At 35.3% G+C, this 25,804-nt stretch overlaps 1 long non-coding RNA gene across 1 annotated transcript; it reads left to right on the top strand.

Annotated features, from left to right (window-relative positions):
• The first annotated feature begins 6,131 nt into the window (after positions 1 to 6,131).
• Positions 6,132 to 20,997, top strand: LOC139111172 (uncharacterized). The gene is made up of 6 exons (XR_011547158.1): positions 6,132 to 6,486; positions 10,387 to 10,436; positions 10,656 to 10,788; positions 19,165 to 20,138; positions 20,332 to 20,428; positions 20,797 to 20,997. It is a non-coding gene; the product is annotated as an uncharacterized lncRNA (long non-coding RNA).
• Positions 20,998 to 25,804: the final 4,807 nt, after the last annotated feature.

Raw genomic sequence — 25,804 nt, 5'->3', positions numbered from 1 at the left:
CAACCTGTTTCATATTACTAAACTAACGCCTCTCCCGCGCTTAGAAACTTGCGTAGAAATTTAAGTCATTAGCGTACTCTTCTATATACTTATATACTTTCGCCGGGGGGTGAAAAGATGTAAAAGTCATTATATGCCTTTCAAGGTATCTTTTATTTAGCGCTCTTGCGTTCTGTTTTACCATATGGTCTTACAATAAATCTAAATTTAGTTAGTTGATAACAGTGAGTCGATACGCGTTGATTAGAACGACACAAAGGAAATTATTATTCTAGTACGGACACTAAATGTCGTTTCTGTTTTTACAGGTAAGAAATTACTACCTTAGAAATGTAAGACAATATAAAACACATTTGTTAATACAAATAAAAAAACTGTTTTTACAGAAACTCAGTTAAGTTTGTATTCTAACCCCATCAAACCTCAACATTATATATATATATATGTATGTCAATCGGCTACTTTGGCGACGTTAAAATAAACTATATATGACTGCATACATTAGAGTATATTAAGTGTTAGACGTATACATCACCTTTTTTTTTTCGATATGACACATTAAAATAATATATATAAGCAAAAGAGTATGAATCGGCTACTTTGACGACTTTATAAAAATAAAAAAATTTATATTTGAAAATAAAGTTTAAAATACTCAAATAGACTAGATATTGATTATTTGATGCATATATTAATAATATTCGTGAAAAATTACGATTTAGAAAAAATATATAAGAATAAAAGTATAAATTGGCTACTTTAACGACATTAGAAAAATCAAATAATTACTTTTGATTAAATTAGATGAAAATGGACAGTTGCACTAGATATTATGGATAATTTCAACACATGAATGATGATAAATAGAAAATAAAATCCTCTGAGAGAAATAAACTAAGATTTGTACAAAAAGTGACATTTTTCGGCTTTGACATAGCCATTTTCAGACTTAAACTTGCACTGGCAATTGTAAACGTCAACCCAGGGGTTCGGGACTATACACATTAATTTGATAGAGCTTTTAGAGACAATTAATAGCAAAATGTAAGCACAGAGTCAAGTAAATCAAAATTTCAACTTTTAGGATATTAGACAAGAATCAGTAAATATTAACTTTGTTAAGAAATAAGAACAAATTAATTCGGCAAGAGTACTATTGTTCAGAGGATTCAGAAGTATGAATTAACAGCTTCTACAGAAGATTCAACTAATCTAATCGAGCCCCGGCCGTAATAGTTAAGTTTAATGCAAATCTTCAAACATTCACTCTCCGCAGTTAAAATTTCAATGGAAAAATCGTTCCCGTTTCTATACGCGTTGCACGATTAAATTTTTATTTGGCACAGTGACTTCAATTAAAACAACGAGTAAAACGAGCCCAAAATGAGCCTCGTAGATTAACAAGAACCGATTCTGAGTTTTCAATTATCACTGTAATTAATAACTGTGTCAGGAACTAACATCGAATTAATCCAGGGAGTTTACAATTGCCCGGACGATTCAGAAGTATGTATTAATCGATTCTACACAAGATTCAACTAATCTAGTCGAGCTATTGTCGAAATAATTACATTTAATGAAAATCTTCAAAAATTTACTCTACGCAGTTAAAATTTCAGTGGAAAATTTGTTCCAGTTTCTATACGCGTTGTACGATTAAGTTCTCGTTTGGCACAGTGATTTCAATTAAGACAACGAGTAAAACAAACCCAGGATGAGCCTTGTATGTTTACAAGAACCGATTCTGAGTTTTCAACTATTAGTGCAAACCTGATAAAGTTACATTTTCTGAATTAAAATTAACAAGAAAATTATATAAATGCTTAAAAACGCATAATCTCTACCCACGAATGCAGAGAAATAGAAATTCTAATCCTGTGCGTGAAGAAAACTAAATTTTGAACAAAAAGTGACATTTTTTGTTTCCGACGTAGCCAGTTTCAGATCTAATCTTGCTCTGGAAATTGTAAATATTGAACGACGGATTAGAGACTGTACATATTAATTCGTTAGAGTATTTAAAGACAATTAATTGCTAAGTAAAAGCACAGAATCAAGTAAATTAAAATTTCAATTTTTGAAGTATAATTAAAATTCAAAATCTGACCAAGAATACAGTTTCTCTATTAAAATTTACATTATAGTTATATAGATGCATGGAGAATGCACAATCTCTACCCATAAATTTAGAAAAATAGCAAATTAAATCCTCTGAAGGAATATTTTTGAAATATGTCACATTGGAAGACATATCTATAAGGAATAAAGTACAGATCGGCTACTTTGACGACAGTAGAAAAATACAAGGATTACCTTTAAGAAAACATGGCAAAAAGTTCAAATAAACTATATATTGATTATTTGATATACATATTTATTATGCTTTTGATAGCTGACGCACTAAAAAGTACATATAAAAAAAAGGGTACAGATCGGCTTCTTTGGTGACATTAAAAAAGTAAAACAATTATCTTTGAAAAAACAAGGTAAAAAGGACAGTACGCCATATTTCATGGACATAACAAATATGTACGTTAAATAATCAATATCTAGTCCAATTAATCTTTTTACCATGTTTTCTTAAAGATAATCCTTTTATTTTTCTACTGTCGTCAAAGTAGCCGATCTGTACTTTTTTCCTTATATATACGGTCCAGTACGTCATATTTCAAAAGCGTAATAAATATATATATGCGTCAAATAATCAATATCTATTTCAATTGTCCATCTTTATTTTATTTTCTAAAGTAATCCTTTTCTTGTTCAACTGTCGTCAAAGTAACCGATCTGTACTTTTTTCTTTATACATATATCTTCCAGTGAAAAATAAATTATAAAAGCTTATTTACGTTATATATTAATTACTTGATCCATACATTAACTATACTTTTGATAAATAACGCACTGAAAAATAATGTATAAGAAAAAAGTACAGACCGGTCACTTTGACGACGGTAGAAAAATAAAAGGATTGCCTTTGAGTGAATATGATGAAAAAGTTTATTTGGAACAGAAATTGATTAACTGACGTACATATTTATTATTTTTTTGAAATATAACGTACTGGAAAATTATATATTTTAGAAATTAAGTGCAGATCGGATACTTTGATATAATAGAAAAATAAGAGAATTACTATTGAAAAAATAAGGTATTAAAAGTTAATTGGACTAAATATAAATTATTTAACGTATATATTTATTATACTTTTGAAATATGATGCACTAGAAAGTATATATAAGGCATAAAGTACAGATCGGTTAATGTGACGATAGTAGAAAAATAAAATGGGTACTTTTACGAAAATATGAAACAGAAGCTGAATTGGACTAGACATTAATTTTTTAACGTATTTTTTTTACTTCCTTTATTACTATATCAAGCTCCGTTTAATTCGCGTGATCCGTTTTCTTGCTAGAAAGAAATATTACTTAATAAAATTTGATATCTTGAGTAGAAAAGTGAAAATCCGTTTGAGACAATTCTTTTGAATAACTATTTGCTTAATTTACTTGGCTTCGCATTCTCTATCGTTGTGCCAAGCCGCATTTAATTCCTTTTATTCGTTTTTGAGATTTTAATCAAAACATCCCAGAATCTGCATCGAAAAGTCGTACTATAGTGTAAAATTCAAAATCGGTTCTAGGCGTGCTACAGACTTGCTCGAAAGCTTAAAATACGTGGTTTTACTTCCTTTATTATTATACCAAGTGCCGTTTAATTCGCGTGTTTCTTTTTTTTGCTAGATTGAAATGTTACTTAGTAAAATTTCATATTTTGAGTTAAAAAGTAAAAATCCGTTTGGAACATCGTTCATTGATATTTAATAGCTTAAATTACATAGCTCCGTGTTTTCTTTTATTGTGCCAAGTTTTATTTAATTTGTTTATACCGGTTTTATTTTATTAATGATGAAGTAACGACATTTTTCATTTATGTTTAACTATTTTTACGTTTTAAAATTTCTTGTTCCTGTCTAATAATTTGCAAAAATTTTAAATTGTTTAATTTTGAAATTTATATAATTTGTTGCATTCTGTTGTTAGTCGATGAATGAAATATTATAGAAATGTTTATCTAAGTGTTAATTATCTTTAATCTAAATTTTTTGGTTATTATATATATCATAAATTGCAATAGTTATAAATAACATTCAAGAACTTTGCATTTTTAAATTACAGTATGAAAATAATGCTATAAAATTATTTAGGTCGCCAAAGTACCCAAAGTCGTCAAAGTACACGATTTACCATTGACGACCGTCGTCAAAGTAGCCGATTTATATATAAAATTATGACGACGGTCGTCAAAGGATCCAGAAGGGGCCAAAGTAGCCGATTCGTATGTAAAAAAGTCGTCAAAGTAGCCGATTGACATACATATATATATATTTATAAAATAACGAGTTTTGTTCAATTGCGATGTAATTAAAAAGATCTTCTTGTTATTTTTGTGTTGTTGTAAGAATTTGATTAACTGATTAAAATTGATTACCTATTTTCTTTGTTTTCATTTTTTTTTTGTATTAGCTAGTTATAATAAATGTTTAATTTAAAAGTTCCAAACCTAAATATCTGCATTTCTTAAGTAAACCTTTGAAATCCATTTGTTGCGAAACCGCCTTCGGTTCTTTCCCTGGGAACAAGAAGTAAAATTCTTTCCCTCAAAAGAACAAGAATCGCGCTAATTCAAACCTTTTGTCGTTTAAATCTATTCCTAGCGTTTATACGCGTGGCGCTGAACCACACGCGTCACGCAAGGATTGTAGGAGCTGGTGTAGTTACAGGTCCCACAATGATTACGGCCGTTTTACAATTTTAATAGATATACAGGGTGTCCCACCATTAGTGTGACAACGCTCGTAGGGGGGTAGATCTCGTCAAGCTGAGCATAAAAGTCCTTATCCACTTTGCGTTTTTTCAAATCATATTCGAGATATGAATTTTAAAAAATTTGTATAATACATCGTATGAGTTTTACGTTTTATAAGAAAATAGCACGGCCTACTCAATCACGCATGGGCCGACGCTCGGTTGTAAAACTGCCGGCTCGGCTGTCTTGCCGCTAATTAATATTACAATTGGGTGATTGCTTAGCAACCAAAATTGTAATATTATTAGCGGCAAAACAGCCGAGCCGGCAGTTTTACAACCGAGCGTCGGCCCATGCGTGATTGAGTAGGCCGTGCTATTTTCTTATAAAACGTAAAACTCATACGATGTATTATACAAATTTTTTAAAATTCATATCTCGAATATGAATTGAAAAAACGCAAAGTGGATAAGGACTTTTATGCTCAGCTTGACGAGATCTACCCCCCCTACGAGCGTTGTCACACTAACGGTGGGACACCCTGTATAATACATTTAATATGTTTAATACAATGAATATATATACAGAGTGTCCGAAATATTATTAGCAATATTAAAACTGTGGGTAGGAAGTCAGATTTAGAGACGAAAAGTTTTTTACGAATTTGTAAAATTCGTAACCATTATTGAAAAAAAAATTAATTTGTCTAGCGCAAGAGCGACAAGGAAGCTGCGCGTGAGTGAGCGCGACAAGCAAATGGTTAAGAATGGCGCCGTCGCCTGTCGCGCTCACTCACGCGCGGCTTCCTTGTCGCTTTTGCGCTAGACAAATTAATTTTTTTTTTCAATAATGGTTACGAATTTTACAAATTCGTAAAGAACTTTTCGTCTCCAAATCTGACTTCCTACCCAGTTTTGATATTGCTAATAATATTTCGGACACCCTGTATACGTGTGTATCCGGACAATGCTAAGTGACGACTGACTAATTGTGCGTTGCATGATTTGCAAATTAAATGTGTAACCGATATCTTATTATTTAAATGTACTATTCGTGTGGAGATGTTGACTGTCGCAGGTGATTGGTAGTTGCCGTTCTCCAATAGGAAGAGGTGAGTCGCTACAATACTCCCCTCCGAGAGCCTGAGTCAGGGCGCGAAATGAATTTTGCGGGTCCTTGTTGATGGCAGCTGGATTGGGTTAACGGAGGTTCCCGCGCCTGTACTAGATGCATTTGCGTATGTGGCTAAGGGTCTTTGATCAGCTGTTGTTTCCAGGAATGCTGGTTTAAGTCGGTCGATGGAAATATCCGTTGGGCGTCCTCGGATGTCTATTCTAAAACAAAAATCACTCGGTCTTTCGAGTACAGTAAAGGGTCCTTCATAAGGCTGATCTAAGGGTTTGTGAACGCTGTCCACACGAACGAAAACATGGGTGCAGGAGTGCAGCGTCTTGTGAATGAATGTTCGTGGTTTGTTGTGGTGAGCTGTCTGACTTGGTCGAATTTCCCTCATGGCTTTTCTTAATTTTTCCAAAAATGGAAATGGTTCTTGAGATAGTTCCTCTTGATTGAAGTATTCGCCGGGGATTCGTAGTTGTGTTCCGTAAAGAAGTTCGGCGGCGGATGTTCCGATGTCTTCTTTGAGTGCGTTCCTGAGGCCTAGCATAACTATTGGTAAGACTTTAACCCAGTCGTTAGTTTCCTGGCATTTGATGGCTGTTTTGAGTGATCTGTGCCAACGTTCGATTGCTCCATTGGATTGGGGATGGTGGGCTGTTGTATGTTGTGTTTTGCAGCCTATTAATTTAGTGAGAGATTTAAATAGTTGAGCTTCAAATTGAGATTCTCTGTCGGTGGTAATTACAATTGGTGATCCGAAACGTGCAATCCAAGTTGCGAAGAAGGCGTTGACTATTGTGTCCGCTGATGTATCCGGAATGGGTGTTGCTTCTGGCCATCGGGTAAACCTGTCTATCATCGTGAGACAGTAACGGTAACCTTGTGATGGTGGAAGAGGGCCGACTATGTCGAGATGAATGTGTGCGAATCGTTCTTCAGGAACTTGAATGTGTTCTGGTCGTCTTCTGACATGTCGACTGATTTTTGATTGTTGGCACTGCAAATATGTACGAGACCATTCAGAAATATCTTTGTTCATGTTTGGCCAGATGAATTTAGAAGCTATTGCTTTTCGTGTTGTTTTTCCACTGGAGTGAGCTGTGTTGTGAACGACGTCAAAAATTCTTTTTCTTAATACTTTAGGAATGTGAGGCCTGATGTTGTTTGTTGAAATATCACAATATATTTTTGTTTCAGTGCCGTCTAGTTGTAGCTGTTTGAGTTGAAGTTTTCCTGGTGTTTGTAAAAGATTTTGAAGTTCTTGATCATTTTGTTGAGCTTCTGCTATTTCCTCAGTTGAGACGATGATTGGCAAAGTGATGTTATGAACTCGCGATAGTGCGTCAGCTACATCATTTTCAAGGCCTGATATGTGACGTATGTCAGTTGTAAATTGGCCTATAAAATCAAGGTGTCTTTGTTGTCGAGGAGTAGCTTTAGTTGGCTTCTGGTTGAAGGCGTAAGCGAGGCCTGTGGTCCGTGTATATTGTTATTTCTCTACCCTCTAGCATATGTTTGAAATAATGTACAGCATTGTAAATTGCTAGTAGCTCTCGATCATATGCGCTGTATCTCGTTTGAGTGTCAGTTAGATTTTTTGAAAAGAATTCTAATGGTTGACGTTGTTCTTGATTTATTTGTTCCAGTGCTGCTCCCATGACGATGTCTGATGCATCGGTGATAAGGAGGATTTTTGAATTCTCAGCTGGGTGAGCTAGTGTTGTAGCTGTTGCTAACAGGTCCCTGGATCGAGTGAAGCTTCTTCTGTTGCTGTAGTCCATTTGATTGGTCTCTTATCTTTTTTCTTAGCCCCAATGAGAAGTTGGTGGAGAGGTGCTTGAACACGGACAGCGTGTGGTAAGGAAGGTCTGTAGAAATTTATGATCTTAAGGAATCTTCGAAGCTGTGAAATGTCTTTTGGCTTAGGATAGTTTAAAATTGCTTGCACACGGTGTTTAAGTGGCTCGGTACCTTGGGTCGTAACGCGATGTTCTAAGTATTCCACTTCTTTTTTGCCAAAGTTGCATTTGGTCAGTTTTATTTTAATTCCGTGGTCTTCTAAGCGGGTAAGTATAATATCTAAATGTTTCTTATTTTCTTCTTTTGTTTCAGAGGCGATAAATATGTCATCTAAATAACAAAAGCAAAAATCAAGTCCTCGTAATACATTGTCCATGAATCTTTGAAACGTTTGAGCTGCATTGGTAAGACCAAAAGGCATTACGTTAAATTCAAATAAACTGAATGGTGTTATTAATGCTGTCTTCTTTCTGTCTTCAGGTTCCATTGGAATGTTGAAGTACGCCCGTTTCAGATCAAGTGTCGTAAAGACCGTTTTCCCATGTAATTGATGCGCGAAGTCTCGAAGATTCGGGATAGGATATTTGTCGGGAAGTGTTATTTTATTTAATTGTCTATAATCTCCGCATATTCTCCATGAGCCGTTTTTCTTTTTTCGTAGGAGCATGGCGCTTGCATATGGACTATCGGATGGACTTAAGATTCCGTCGCGGATTTAGTTATCGATTTCCTGTTTGGCATAACGCAATTTCTCAAGAGGGAATCGTCGTGCCTTATCTGTGCAAGGAGGTCTCTTTGTGGTAATGTGGTGTCGTACAGGATGACGTGGTTCTGAGAATCTGCTTGGAAGTGTTACCTTGATATGCCTTTGTAAGACGTCTCGGTATTTGTTATCCGTGCTTATAGTACTAATATGCGCTGAGCTTATAGTAACTACGTGGCCTAGGGTGGCTAAACGGGTGTTAGCATCTAATAATCTTTTTCCTCGCAGATCGGGTAATAAGTTGTATTCATGTAGGAAATCGTTTCCTAAAATAGGTTGATTAACGTCTGCGGTGACGAATGGCCAAATAAAATTGCGTCTTAAAAAGAAATTAAGTTTAATTTTCTTTTCCCCATATGTCTTTATAATCGTGCCGTTTACTGCGTGCAATGAGCGTTCAAATGCGATAAGATTCGCATCATGGGATCTTGGAATAACTGATACGTCAGCTCCGGTATCTACTAAGAAACGCACGTCTGTTTTTTTTATCAGCGACAATGAGTCGTTCTGCGCGCTTTGTTTCGCCGGCTGTTGATGCGACGCATGCCGGCGTTATTAGTTTTCCTGATTTTTATTACTCGAAACTGGTTTCCATGAACATGGCTGATTGCACCGATAGACGTTTGCTCCGAATTTAGAATGATAATAACAATACGCGGGTATATTATTTCTATTTTTCGAACTCGGTGAGCGTTTTCTAAAATTTTCGCGATTTCTGCTTCGGCTACGGCTTCGGTTCCATTTTCTGGGGGTGAACGAGCGCCCGAAGTTACGTGTCAATGATTCGATTGCCGCGCGTAATTCGCCGATTTTGGTTAATGAACGTCCGTCGTTGTCTGTTCGAACGTTAGTTGGTACGTTACCGGTTAATGAATTTGTATCTGATATGATATCTCCTATGTCAGCGAGTTGTGGGCGCATTACCTCGAGGATGCGGTCTGCTTGAGTAGCGAGAGTTGATAAGTCGTCCACTGGGTTGACTGCGAGGATACCTCTGATGTTTTCCGGCATTTGTTCCATGAATAGTGAGCGGAGTACATGTTCGTTGCATTTTTCCGTTGCTAGGTTCTTCAGCCGCTGTAAGTACAACGATGGTTTATCGGTTCCCAATGCCAGTCCTCGTAGGAGTCGTCGCGTCTTAGTTTCTTGGGAGTCCGACAGGCTGTCGATGATACGACGTTTGAGAGCGTCGTATTTTCCTTTGGCTGGCGGTGCGTCGATAATGTCACCGACGATGCCCAAGAGGTCGGCGTCCAGGTGGATAACTATGTCTCTATATTTGGTTTCGTCTGCGGTGATCCGATGTAGCGCGAAAGTCATTTCCGCCACAGTAAAGTAGCGTTCTGGATTGTCTCGCCAAAAGGGCTGTGGCAATTTGATTGCCTTGAATGCGTTGATTTCCTGCGTCACTGGTACAATTGTTTCGGATGGTCCATTGTTTTCAGCCGTTGTTCCGGTTTCTCCGAAATTTTAGTTGTTTCCACCGCTTGATCCAGCTGTGGTTGTAGCATCTTGATCGTCCGCTCGTTCGGGCGTTGCTGGGGGATGCTGGAGAGGCATCCTTTGTTCTTCCGTTTTTGTTCGTGAGAAATAGAAGAAGGGCACTTTCATGCGTTTTCTTTTTTTGGTATAACTAACCGTTGACGGTTTGAAATCACGTCGGGGTCACCAATTTTGTAGGAGCTGGTGTAGTTATAGGTCCCACAATGATTACGGCCGTTTTACAATTTTAATAGATATATAATATATTTAATATGTTTAATACAATAAATATATATATACGTGTGTACCTGGACAATGCTAAGTGACGACTGACTAATTGTGCGTTGCATGATTCGCAAATTAAATGTGTAACCGATATCTTATTATTTAAATGTACTATTCGTGTGCAGATGTTGACTGTCGCAGGTGATTGGTAGTTGCCGTTCTCCAATAGGAAGAGGTGAGTCGCTACAGGATCGGTAGTTGCGTCTCCTTCTCTTTCTCTCTCTCTCTTTCTCTCCTAACTCTTTACCTGCTCTCAAACCATTTCCTTAACCACCGAGAAGCGGTAATCCTCCTTTAAAGAATATTTCTATTCCTGACGTAACATATGCAAGTAATAATAATTTATAGTATTTTGAAGTAAAAATAATTTACTATAATAATAGTTATGTTTTAGGAGATAATGCACAAAATACATTGAGTGATTCAGTTGATAAAAGAATACCAGACAAGTATTTCGTAGTGACGAATAGCGTTTTAGTAAGATTACGCTATTAGCTTGTTTATACTCAAGATCTCCACTCGACTAGGTAAGATGTGTGTAATACATATAATAAACTGAGGTTATACAGGGTGTCTGGTTGAGTAGTGAACATCTCTTAGGTATAGATAGAACTCAAAAATACAAATAGGAAAACCCCGTATCATTTTGCAAAATTTTTCAACTGTTATTAAAAAAAAAATTAAAATGTATAAAATGTATTGGCGTAAAAGCGACAAGGAAGCTGCGCGTGAGTGAGTGCGACAGGCGACGGCGCCATTTCTAGCCATTCGCCTCACTCACGCGCAGCTTCCTTGTCGCTTTTACGCCAATACATTTTATACATTTTAATTTTTTTCTCAATAACAGTTGAGAATTTTGCAAAATGATACGGGGTTTTCTTATTTGTATTTTCGAGTTCTATTTATACCTAAGAGATGCTCACTACTTAACCAGACACTTAATATAGATACACAATTATTCCTACTAACGTTTTACATTTTCAATACCACTGATAATACAAGATTACTGATCTGGTTTAAGCAACACAAATTGTTGACGTTTGTACTCTGTTACATCGTGTTGTTTTAGTCAGACTAACACATAATAAACAAATAGAGAAATATTATAGGTTATTCATTATAACAAACTTGTCCTCTGGTGAATATGTATGAAAAACATTATCTTTTTTTAAATTTATTAAATACATGAGGTAATACATATTTTATATGATAAATATTTATATATAAATATAGAAACATACTATTTTATAAAATATTTTTAATTATTCTGTATATCTTTCAATATTGCAATAAAAAAGGGAACATAAAGTTGATGTTTTTTCCAACAGGTACAATGATACCTGAAAAGAAGCATCAGCGAATTATTATTACTGAATAAATATTGAGGGCCGGTTGTTCAAACTTTCTGGCAGAGTTACTTGTCAGGTAAGCGTATGTCTATCTTTATCTACTTATAAAGAAAGATGAAGATAGACATATGATTACTTGACAAGTAAAGCTGCCAGAAAGTTGGAACAACCTGACCTGAGAGCGTTAGAAAACTTTAGTAGATCATTGAATAGATACATACAACACGTTTCTTTAAAAATGTTTGAAATAATGTACAACACAATTTTCATGCAAAATTATTTTTAGACAAAACTATTCTTTATTTGTCACAGTTTTCACCTTGTCAGATACAATTTATTAAAATGCAATTTTTATAACATGTTGCATCGGGATCGGTGCAAGGGGTCCGTCCTCCCGAAACAATAGATGATACCCGGATGTTTTTTCAGAGATCAACAATAATAAAAACTTAGTTCTTTTTGATCAACTCTTTTTTTATTCTTCCTTGTTCGTACAGGCGTCGGGCAGCGTAACCGCGTGCGTAGCTTATTCACAATTAACCCGCGGATGTTCGGCGGCCGCGGGTTTTATACGCGACTGTTGCTAAGACGGAAAAGCAACAGTCAGCGGATTTTGGTCAGTAAATGGTAGGTAAATGACCGTTTTCGGTCATTGCCTACGTGAAAATTGCAAGACGTCGATCGGTCAGCGGATTCCAACAATCGGAAGATCCACTGGCCTCTGTTGTTAACCCGGCCTGCGCCTTCGCGGGCGCGGCCCTCTCGTTGCCAGGGTCGGGTTACAACAAACATTACAAAAGTAACTAAAAATGTTCATTTTTGGCAGAATGTACATCGTTTTTGCATTTATTACAATGTATTGCTTTACGAAAGAATCATTCCATAGCTTCTTTATATCTGAGTATCTGAGCATAATGAGTGTAATTACTGTGTGAAGACCTGTTTTCAGTTTTCTTTAATCACGTCATTGTATTGTATTTGACATGTCAACGGAGCTTCTTCTCTCTGAAAGTGCCACTGGTGCCGCAATATCACTTGAACATATGTCAAATCTCCGTTCAACGTTTTCAACAGCCTGTAGTATTATTAACGGATTAGTAAAATTAATTAAAATATTATAACATTTGCTATAAAACAAATAAAATATACATCACCTTTGTGAAAGAAAGCACTAGCTTCTAAAGATCGTCATTGCATCATTGGTATTGCAAAAATATTATACAGGGTGTCCGGTTCGTTTTGTCACTCCCGAAATTTTGGGGTAGACAAGAATATTTCAAGACGAAGAGTTCTATACAATTATGCAAAATTCGTAACCGTTGATTTTATAAAAATTATTATGTCTCGGCGAATAAACGCTAAAAAATCTATGGGCTGGGCGCGGCGATGGCATTGTTTAATTTTCTGCAGAAAGTAGCCGAGTCAAATAATACTGATTGGCGAGCGGTTTCGGCGAATGAGCTTTAAGCAACTTAGGGGCCGGCCGCGGCCGCGGCGGCGACGGTGTTTTTAAAGATATAATCTGAGTCAACTCAGAAAGAAAGAATCACGTATTGAAGTCTTTGCGGCAAAGATGAAACGAATGCGCTCGCGATCATATGATACCGTGCCGACAAATAATTAAATGTTTCCGCGCTTCCGAGAGCACGATATTAACATTAACATATGCTGTCTTTAGGATTTCGGACATTAAATAAAACGTATTTTTAATATTAGGAAATTATTAATATTAAGATGTGCTATCATTTCCTCACTACCTAGCGGTAGATAGCATAGTGCGTTTTTTTATCGTGGTATCACCGGTAGGCCTAATCCACTGTCATTGTTTAATTTAAAAATTGTTCAAAGTGACCTCCTCTTTGTTGCACGCAGAGTCGGGCCCTTTGAACAACTCTTGCGTTGTTTGTTGGACCATATGCGGCGTAATGGTAGCAAAGGCCGCAATGATGGCCTCGCGTACCTCGTTTACAGTGCCGTTTCTCTGGGGCTCGACTAAGTTTTTTATGTGTCCCCATAAAAAATAGTCCATCGGAGTCAAATCTGGCAATCGTGGTGGCCAAATAATTGGACCACCACGACCGATCCACCTGTCGCAAAAGCGTGCGTCTAAAAGTCGGCGTACTCCCCGACTCCAATGAGCCGGTGCCCCGTTGTGCTGGTAAATCATGTTTCTTCTTGTTGCCAGCGGAATATTTTTAAGAAGAACAGGGAGTTTGGAGTTCAAAAAATATTTATAAAATTTGCCGGTTAAACGTGGCGGAAGAAAATATGGACCAATCTAATACAAATAAAAGAAAATTTTGGTTACACAGTATTTAATAAAATAATTGTTTTTTTTCTGTTTGTACTTGCCACATGATTATCGATGACTCCCGCCCATACATTTATGGACCATCGATATTGAAAAGCTCCCTGTCTAATAACATGAGGATTTTCATCCGACCAGTAAAGGCGGTTCCTTAAATTAATTACGCCGTTTGGCGTAAACGTCGACTCGTCAGTCCAGAAGATAGAGTCTGGAAAAGATACGTCTCTCCTGCTCTGTGCAAGGAACCCCGCAGTACGAACATTTTTTGATAATTATCATTCCCTCAAATTATCACGAATATAACAGTTAATAAAAATACCTTCAGAGAAATAGAACCGTAGATCGTTTTTCACACTATTTACACTCAGTATTGTTTTGTTTTGAAAGTCATTTTCAGTATCGTTTATTATTATCGATTGTTTAAAAATATTGTAAATATTGTCGATAATGTATTATACATAAATTTGACAAAAGGTAAAATGTTTAGTCCGTTTACGATTTTTGTGACTTAAACTGGCTTTTTCGACATCTGTCAATTTATCAAGTAAGTAACAAGTGAGTGAACCTAAATTACTTATTAAACTACATACTAAATTTAAATGCCTAAGCGTTTACTGAGTGTAAATTTGTGTGTTAAACGAAAGGATGCCTCGCTATTATTCCTCGGAAGAATTGACGGAAATGATAATAGCGTATGGACGAGCCGGCGAAAACGCGAATCGTGCTGCCGAAATCTACGCCGAACAATTTCCCGGGCGTGCACATTACCCGTGTAATCGTACAATTTTACGGGTTGTACAAAGATTACGGCAAACGGGGTGTTTTGTGCATAACATAAATAATGCACCTGCACGTGTTCCGGTTGAAAATCAAGAACGAATACTTAATTTATTCAAAGATCAGCCGGACATGAGTATTCGTCGCGCGTCTTATCAACTAAACTTGTCGAGATACAGGATACACCATACTTTTCGGCAAAATGCGTTGCACCCGTTTTATTACCAGCGTGTGCAACAACTTTTACCGAGAGATTTCGAACCACGGGTGTATTTCTGTGAAGGTATTTTTATTAACTGTTATATTCGTGATAATTTGAGGGAATGATAATTATCAAAAAATGTTCGTACTGTAGGGTTCCTCGCACAGAGCAGAAGAGACGCATCTTTTCCAGACTCTATCTTCTGGACTGACGAGTCGACGTTTACGCCAAACGGCGTAATTAATTTAAGGAACCGCCTTTACTGGTCGGATGAAAATTCTCATGTTATTAGACAGGGAGCTTTTCAATATCGATGGTCCATAAATGTATGGGCGGGACTCATCGATAATCATGTGGCAAGTACAAACGGAAAAAAACAATTATTTTATTAAATACTGTGTAACCAAAATTTTCTTTTATTTGTATTAGATTGGTCCATATTTTCTTCCGCTACGTTTAACCGGCGAATTTTATGAATATTTTTTGGACACCGAGCTCCCTGTTCTTCTTGAAAATATTCCGCTGGCAACAAGGAAAAACATGATTTACCAGCACGATGGGGCACCGGCTCATTGGAGTCGGGGAGTACGCCGACTTTTAGACGCACGCTTTCGCGACAGGTGGATCGGTCGTGGTGGTCCAATTATTTGGCCACCACGATTGCCAGATTTGACTCCGATGGACTATTTTTTATGGGGACACATAAAAAACTTAGTCGAGCCCCAGAGAAACGGCACTGTAAACGAGGTACGCGAGGCCATCATTGCGGCCTTTGCTACCATTACGCCGCATATGGTCCAACAAACAACGCAAGAGTTGTTCAAAGGGCCCGACTCTGCGTGCAACAAAGAGGAGGTCACTTTGAACAATTTTTAAATTAAACAATGACAGTGGATTAGGCCTACCGGTGATATCACGATAAAAAAACGCACTATGCTATCTACCGCTAGGTAGTGAGGAAATGATAGCACATCTTAATATTAATAATTTCCTAATATTAAAAATACGTTTTATTTAATGTCCGAAATCCTAAAGACAGCATATGTTAATGTTAATATCGTGCTCTCGGAAGCGCGGAAACATTTAATTATTTGTCGGCACGGTATCATATGATCGCGAGCGCATTCGTTTCATCTTTGCTGCAAAGACTTCAATACGTGATTCTTTCTTTCTGAGTTGACTCAGATTATATCTTTAAAAACACCGTCGCCGCCGCGGCCGGCCTAAGTTGCTTAAAGCTCATTCGCCGAAACCGCTCGCCAATCAGTATTATTTGACTCGGCTACTTTCTGCAGAAAATTAAACAATGCCATCGCCGCGCCCAGCCCATAGATTTTTTAGCGTTTATTCGCCGAGACATAATAATTTTTATAAAATCAACGGTTACGAATTTTGCATAATTGTATAGGACTTTTTGTCTTGAAATATTCTTGTCTACCCCAAAATTTCGGGAGTGACAAAACGAACCGGACACCCTGTATATCTTTAAAAGTACATGCCTACATGTAAAAGTACATGCCTACGCTGTTACTTTGTAATAAAATTGTATTATGTTTGGGCTACGTACTGAAACGTTCTCAGCGACAAAAATTTTGCTACATATTTGTTCCGAAACCGTTTTCGAAATGGTTTCGTAATGGATATCGAGTAAAATTTTCTTCGCTGTTTCTCGCAGAGGACGTTTCGAAACGTAGTTTTGATACATGGAGCAATGGCATCAGACAATTTACATGGAAATATAGAATAAACAGAATGAGCCCCTTTAACGTGCATTCTCGTGAGACGCAACCAAGTACAATTTATTCGTCTTTCCGCTTTGATATTACTAACAATAATTGTATCGATCAGTGCTGTCACAACATACGCATTTGATTTTATAAGACAATTATTTGAAATTACGCACGTAGTACTCATATCGCTAGTGTCCTTGCATAATTCATCTGCATATTATTAGAATTAGTACCATCTAAAACGGCGTCAATGGCTTTTATTTTACTACAATGGTAAAAACAGAAGCTTTATTGAGACATGTTTTTTTTTTAATGAGAAATCTAAAGTAATAGTAAAATACATTTATATACAGGGTGTTCCGCCTCAAGTGTACACCACCGCAGATTTTGAAAAATATTGGAAATATAAGTAAAAATGTCCTATACTATTTTGGAAAATTCTCAACCGTTATTGAGAAAAAATTAAAATGTGTAAAATGTATAGGCGTAAGAGCGACAAGGAAGTTGCGCATGAGTGAGCGCGACAAGTGACGGCGCCATTTTTAACCATTCGCCATATACAGGGTGTTTGATTTAAGGTTTCCTTTCCGGTAACTGTAGATAGATATCGGGAATACAAATCAAAAAGTCTGATATTATTTAGTAAAATTTGTAACCGTTACCGAGTAAGAAATTACTGAATTTTAACGAATTGGCGCGAAGCACGTAATGAGTCGGATGCAGCAGGTGAGAGCGAGTGGGCTTTAGGGAGAGAACGGGGGTTAAACGCCACGCGACAATTGTTGGGTGGGGGTGGGAAAAGTCAACGCGTGGTGTGATAGACAATTGTCGCGCGGCGTTTAACCCCCGTTTTCTCCTTAAAACCCACCCGCTTTCACCTGCCGCGCCTCATTACGTGCTCCGCGTCAATTCGTCAAAATTCAGTAATTTCTTACTCGACAACGGTTATAAATTTTACTAAATGATATCTGACTTTTTGATTTGTATTCCCGATATCTATCTACAGTTACCGAGAAGGAAACCTTAAATTAAACATTCTGTATATATATATATATATATATATATATATATATATATATATATATATATATATATATATATATATATATATACAGGGTATCCGCGTTGATGTAAAAAAGCCTTTATGGTATTTAGAGCTTCCGAAAATAAATAGAAAAATTTTATACGGATTTGTAAATTAGGCGTTAATAACCGAAAAAACAATATTTAAAGATTTTATGCCCACTATGCGAGTAAGAACGCGTTGTTCGAAGCTACCGAGATTAGAGGTGTGGCTTATCTTACTCCATTTACAAAGATTTGGGTAATCTATGAATCTCTGTAAATAAAGTGGTGGTGTGGTCCATTCCACTCTATTTACAAAGATTCATAGATTACCCAAATCTTTGTGAATAGAGTAAGATAAACCACACCTCTAGGTCCACCAACGTCTCGGTAGCTTCAAACGGCGCGTTCTTACTCGCACGAGGGGCGTCAAATCTTTAAATATTGTTTTCTTGGTTATTAACGTCCAATTTACAAATCCTTAAAGGACTTTTCTATTTCTTTTTGGAAGCCTTACCTACCATTAAAAGCTTTTTTACATCAACGCGGACACCCTGTATATATACATATATGTATGTCAATCGTATGTTTTGACAACGATTTTTCGTGCGCATTGACTACTTTGACAACTTCTGGCTGTTTTGACACCCGTTGTGAAAAATTTACATGTCAATCATATACTTTGACGACGTCGTCAAAATAACCGTAATGATAAATCGCATAATTTGACGACTTTAGTTAGATTGACGATAGTTCATGAATTGATGATTTTGACAATATCTGTATCTTTTCGTTTTAATGTTAACGATTTAATTTTTTTATTAATTAAACTAGATATTGATTATTTGACGTACATATTTATTATGCTTTTAAAATATGATGCACGGAATAGTTTATATAAGGATAAAATTACAGTTTGAATACTTTGAGGACGGTAAAAAAATAAAAGGATTACTTTAGAGAAAATAAGGTAAAAATGGTTAGATGCACTATATATTATAGAAAATTTCTATCACGATTGTGGAAAAATAGAAAACTACATCCTTCGAGGAAAAAAAATTAAGTTTTGTACAAAAAGTGACATTTTTTTGCTCCAACGTAGCTATTATTAGATTAAAATTGTTCTCGTAATTGTAATCATTAAACGACAGAATCAAGACTCTACATGTTAATTCGCTAGGGTGTGACAATTTAGTGACAATTAATAGCAAAATTAAAGCACAAAACCAAGTAAATCAAAATTTTAACTTTCAGGGCATCAATCAAAAATTAGAATCTAACCAAGTTACAATTTCTGAATTAAAATCTACAAGAAAGTTATGTAAATGTATAAAAAGTGTATAATCTCTAGATTCAACTATCTAAGTATAAAATAACGTTTTGATCACGTTAAATTACTGGCGATTAATTTGCTTATTTTTGTTTTGTTTTGATTGTTTTTTTAATCGATTCTCTTACAATTGCTTTGCAAGATTCAACGAGCGTGGTAAAAGCGAAGGACAGACACAGTGAACTGTATCGTCAAATCGTGGAGCAACATGCGGCAATTGCTGCTCACAGGGAAGCTGAACGTTTGGCTTACGAGGCAACTTCCGTTGTCAATGACGTAAATGATCATTAAATGTTTAGGTATGTTAGTGACATTTTACACACGCGCCTTAGTATTACAAATCAATGCAAAATTGCACTTTTCTACGTACAAAACATGTATTTACGCTTATTACAAATTACTCTCTTTCCTTTTTTTCTCACAATTCTGTATCAAATTAATTTAAATATAAAAATAAATAAGTAATCGCTGATTATTTAATCAGTCTTATTATTGGAATATTTTTTACCGTATATATATGTATAATACAAAACAAGTACCAGTTGAAGTGTCAACAATATGGTAATTCTATGTAAAAACTGTGGAAGTTAAATAAAATTAACTAAAGTTTGTATAATAAAATTAATTAATATAGTAACAAATACAAATGCAATAATAATCAAAATTGATAACTAGTAACAAAAAGAACTTGGATATACTTTTTAAATACATTAACCACAAGATATAAATTTTATAAATGTAACATTGTTGCGTAACTTTCTATTGTGTGGTATGTATTTTTATCTCTTAAAAAGTGACAAAGAAAAATAGTATTAATGGCTGTTATATATCGTTTCCTTTTGTTCCTCGTTTTTCTTTTTTTTTGCGAATAACGATTATACGACGATACAAGTGTATTAAATGCAACCAACTCTAAAACTCGTTATTGTTTTCGGAAATGCCGGAAGTGCTATCGTGCAAATAAAGATTTTTTGATAAAAAATACAACATAATTGTACACACTGTGATAATATAAAAGAGTGTATCAGTACGTGGGTCAGTTAGTTACAAAAAACACTGCAGAGAAAAATGAAGTTCTTAGGAAAACTACTTTTTTGCTTGGTCATCTGCGTTATGGTGAGATATATTACAACTTACAGGACGTATAAATGTGCACAATTAGATTATATTTTGTGATTATTCATCGATATTATAATGAAATAAAAAACAATAATTAATTTTTTTTTTATTTATACGTTAATGTGTTTATATAAAGATAAAAAAAATATTTTTAATATTAAGTAGCTTCTTTACTTACATAATTTTGCAGACAACAATAGGCATGAGTGTCGGAAATGTTCTTGGGATTGACAAAGTAGCTTGCCGATGGAACAACAACGCCACAAACACCGGATAGATTGAAATTTGTAAATATTTAGTTCTTTATTAGATATTTTAGCGCGTAAAAAAGGTTACATTTTTCTAACGTTAATCAAACGCATATTAAAAACCATACTTGTACAAAGTGCACCAGACGCGCCAGGTTGATGTCTCCGAACGTTAAAATTCAATTGATTCTCGATTATGTGTACAATATATTGTAAATAAAATTTAATCAATAGCAATTAGTTAATATTATTTATTTTTAATTACTAAATATTTTTAACAACAAAAATTAATTAATACATATATTAATTATCATATTGTACTTAATATTTAATTTTATTTAAATTAATTTATGCTATATTTATATAACATTTGTATCAAATAATTAAAATAATATTTTCTGTTTTAGACAAATGACACAATGTTATAAGGCAGTATTCGACCACGTATTCGTAAATGGAATCTGAAAGTATTACTAATAACAAACGATCCAAAATGACTTAAATGTTACGTTATTCGTAGTGATTAATATTAATGCACATGATATTAATTTGTAATGAAATTGAGTACTTAAAATGTCAGCACAATAAAAAAAATTGTTAACATAAAATTGTATAAGTTTTTATTAAACATTCCTGGCTGTCATATAATTCTGGTAATAAAAATAAAAATAATTAGAAAACTATAAAATAGTCAAACATAAAATTTTGTATTACTATTTCGATTGGCTAGCACACCAATTCAGTCCATATGTACTCATTATCTCTAAAATAGAAATATTTGTTCCATATCATTTTGTTTATAAGACATCACAACGTTTCCATCAACTCTGGTTTGCTATCCTCGCTCTACGCTATTACTCGAGAACCGTCGTAACTAACTTTTATGAAAAATAATTGAAAAGTTTTTCACTTAAAAATTTTACTTTTATAGATAGTGTTACGTCCGAGACTTGAACGGCAGAAATATTCAAAAATCTGAAAAAGTATCAGGTAGCCAAAAACAAATGACTATTTTGTCGCTAGTACCTTAAGAGGCTTAAGAAGGTCCGTACCGCTGCGGCAAGAGCGCACGTGCCAAGGTTTCGAGTTCGGGTCAACTCCTTAGATAGGTGATATGACGCCTTTACGAATTCTGTGCGACCTATGGCTCCTTTTTAATAAAATAATAAAATCTTATTTAGTGGGACAGGGCCGCGCAAATATCGAACTAATAAAGTTCAGAGCCAATTTAAAGTGAATTAAACTGGTTTATTTAATTCAAAATTTATTATAAATTTTTACGGTAATTTATTTAATAAATAAAAATTACAAACAATTTAAAATTTGTTATTGCTGGTTTATAAGAATGTGGTATGAATGTTTGCATATGTTCGCGGGTGTACAATTTTTCGGTAAATGTAACTTTACATATGGTGCTTTTGATGTATGTGTGAATGGCAGTGTACGTAAGAATGTCAACAGGGTGGGGTTTGGTGAAAAAAATGAAAGGTTTTAGAAATGAGAAATGGAAATTGGTTTGACCCGCAGGGACAATTGCTTATCTCTGTTTGTTTATTACAATGGAAATGATGAGAGCTTGTCCAAAGACAATTTCTTTTAAGCTGCTCGTATGAAAATGAGCATGACACGTAAGAGCAAGACTGTCAACATTTGGTAGGCCTTCTTCCTTGGTAATTATATAAGGGAAAGGAATATCGAGAAACCTGAGACTCGCAATTATAACAGCACTGATATTTCCGCTTAATTTGATAATGATAACAATTTTTGTTTTGTAAGGAATTTGTGGGTAATTTGCAAAATCGTGAAGTGGATGGATTATTGTCAGGAAGAAAACCAGAAGATCTATTTTTTGGGTGGGAGATGGCAAATTGTTGTCGCGTTAGCGGGATTGAAAAATCTATTTCTGGAAATGGGTGATAGGTTTCCGGTTTTGAAACAGGCTGGGAATTAGTTTTTAAATAAAGAAAATAAAACTTTAAAACTTAAAAATAAAATTTTTTTTTATGTAATTAGTATTATTCATTTTCATCAAAAAGAAAAACTAATTTTCTTTTGTTTTCACCAAATTTGTTTTTAATTTTATTTATAAAACCTTGGTCATTAGCAATCATTTGTCTATGAATGCTTAACATACACAAACTACTAGTTCGTGATTCAGACATTGTAGAACAAATCCATGTTTTTACCCTTTGTAATGTGCTAAACGATCTTTCTACTGTTGCTGTAGTAACTGGTAATGATAATGACTTTAGTAGTTTATTTTGAATTGCAAGAACAAATTTGGCAACTTTAGGCATATTTTTCACATTATTGATTTTATTGTCAGTTTCATTAACAATCTTATGCCATACTAGCCCATCATTAAGTAAATTACTATTTTTATCGATCTCTAACAATAATTTTTTTCGTTGTTCATGAGTTAAGGCTTTAAAAGTAGATAGATATAATCGGAAAAGATTAAATATATTCCTGTTTTCCTCAAAAAATCTAATTGTAAGAGAATTAATAAGTGAATCTATATATGGTAAGAATAGAATAAGTTTGTAGTATTAATATAAATTAGAAAAAAAGGAAGAAACGGCATATACGGCAATGAAGAATAATATAGGAGAAGAATGGTACAGAAAACTCGGGCACCTAAGCATATCTAACATGAAAACGCTGAGACAAATATCAACATGAATAAAAGTACGGAACAAAACCTTGGACAAGATGAAAACATGCGAGGTATGCTGTAAAGCTAAACAGATATGTTCGCGCAAGAGCGAGGCTTCGAGGATGTTGAGTAAAAAAAAAAACACCTGATTAACAAAAGTGATACCGAGATTTATTTTATTCGTTTGTACAGAGCACAAGTCACGCGCGGACCTATGCGAATGAGTTGCTCAAGCAAGAGCAATTTTAACGAAGCGTTAGAGTAATCAGAATGAGCGGCTGGTACGCGTTCTGAATTGCGACTGATTTGCCTTTGGCTGTTGCTAAGCAGGTTCGCCCAAGTCTTTGTTCCTTATGACAAAGGGGTTCGAATTTCGGGCCTTCCTGTAATCTCGAAAGTTCGGTCGCAGGTCTCAATAAGAGATAGGGCACGCACTTGTTGCAAGCGATAAAGTAATAAAGGCCTGCTTAGCAACAGCCAAGGCAATAAACCGAGCCGTTGCAGGCTAACGCAGGTTTTTTGTTATGCTGTGGAAATTTCCAACAGAAAGTTCAAGCCCTTTCTTTATTTTCTAAACAAGATAAGATTTCTCTTCAAAACAGAGAGAACAAAGGCGGTAAGAGAACTACAAATAATACATACAGATCTATGCGGCCCAATAAGTTTAAAAACATGGGATGGAAAGAAATATATTCTTACATTTATCGATGACTTTATGCACTACACGATGATTTACTTATTAAGAAACAAGCATGAAGTTACAGAAGCCTTAACAAAATATGTGAACAAAGTCGAAAAATAGAAAAATTTAAAAGTTAATAAAATAAGATGCGAGTATATCAACAAAAGCTAAAAAATTGGATCTACAAAAAAAGAATAGAGTTAGATTGCACGGTTTCGCATACATCATAACTAATGGGACAGCTGAAGCAATAAACAGAACAATAATGGAAAAAGCGAGGTCTTTACTGTTTGATTCAAATATGGAAAACAGTATGTGGGGAGAAGCGGCGTATATCGCAGTTTACCTGATCAACAGAAGTCCAACAAAATTGCTAGAAGTAACGCCAACGGAAAAATGGAATAAAAAAAGGCCGAAACTAACGAATTTGCAAACCTTCGGATGTGAAACGTATACTAAAAATCTAGAACAACTAAGAAAACTAGATAGTAGAAGCAAAAAGTGCTACTTTATAGGATACGCTTCAAACGGATACAGGTTGTGGGATCCTGAAAAAAGATGAGTAATCATTGGAAGAGATGTAAAATTTAAAACAGAAGAAGTAATAGAAAGAAAGAAAAGGAAGAATAAAATAGTAATAGGAAAAGAAAATCTAACAGAAAAAGACGAAAGAAACGCGTCAAAAGAAGAAGAACCGAAAGAAGAATCAAAAGAGGAAAACGACATGGGAGAAGACAGAGAAGAATCTGAATATAAAGATGCAGAAGATGAGAGTAGTGAAAACTTAAGCCCCGAATAGATACGGAGATTATGTATATTTAACGTACAACGAAGCACTTTCTGGACCAGACAGCAAAAAGTGGGAAAGAGCAATTAAAGAAGAAAAAGATTCGATAAAAAAGAACAATGTGTGGAAAGTAATAGACGCAGAAGAAATAAATGGAAAGAAACTTCTAACATCAAAATGGGTTTTTAAAATAAAAGAAGATGGAACGTATAAAGTAAGGCTAGTAGTACGAGGTTGTGAACAAAAATATAACATTGATTAGGAAGAAACAATTAGCCCTGTAGTGAATAGTACAGCCCTAAGAATCATATTGGCATTAGCTGCAAGAAAAAACTATAACATTGTGTCGGATATTCGTCGATTGCGTGCGGCATCGCGTAAAGAGAATTCGGCGGGCCGGCTGTCGCTTTTTATTTTTAGCTCCGAGCAGCTAATCGCGATCCGCTGTCAGGCCTCGAGCGCGTGCCATGAACTTGTCGAGCGGTGCGTCGTGTTATGATCTAGCGGCATATTGTTGTGGATCACGATCGCGCGATCAATCAGCCAATGCCAAGGCCGAGCGATCGCTATTACCTTTTTTGGGCATTACCGCGAATTCGCGAGCGTTTTCGGAGAAGGAACGCCCGGGAACGTTAGTTAGCAAAAAGTTACCGAAGCGAGCGTATACTTAAATTCGGGAGCGCCGAATCGTCGAAAAGCGAAAAGACAACGGTGTCGTGCAAGCGGATTGTGAAGTCGCGAAGTGCGGAGCGAGAGAATTGGCCGTGCTGGCAGTTCGAACAATTAATTGTATATACTGTAAATATAAACCTAGTCATTAAAAGTGGTCGTCTAAATTCTACGTTTTTCTTTCCTTCATTAACACGCGCGCGCGCACAATTTTTGAGGAAACACATTGTAATATTAGACATCAAGACGGCATTCTTGTATGGAGAAATAAACGAAGAGTTATATTTATATTTACCAAAAGGGTATTACTATAAGAACAAATACTGTAAACTGAGAAAAGCATTATATGGTTTAAAACAAGCACCGGTAACTGGAATCAAAAAATAACAAATACGCTGAAAAAGGAAGGACTGAAACAATTAAAAACAGAACAGTGCATATTCAAATCTGCAAAAGGGAACTTGATGCTTGGCTATATACGTGGATGACAGAATAATCATCGAACAAGACCGTGATGAAATATATTCTTTGCTGAATAAATTAAAAACCAAGTATCAAATCAAGATATCAAAAGAAGCAAAATCATTCCTGGGAATGGAGCTACGAAAAGAAGAAGAAGAA

This window comes from Cardiocondyla obscurior, linkage group LG23, assembly GCF_019399895.1.
Source record: "Cardiocondyla obscurior isolate alpha-2009 linkage group LG23, Cobs3.1, whole genome shotgun sequence".
NCBI classification, from domain to species: Eukaryota; Metazoa; Arthropoda; class Insecta; order Hymenoptera; family Formicidae; genus Cardiocondyla; species Cardiocondyla obscurior.
The sequence above is the reverse complement of the archived record's forward strand: the minus strand, read 5'-3'. Positions and strand labels throughout refer to the sequence as shown.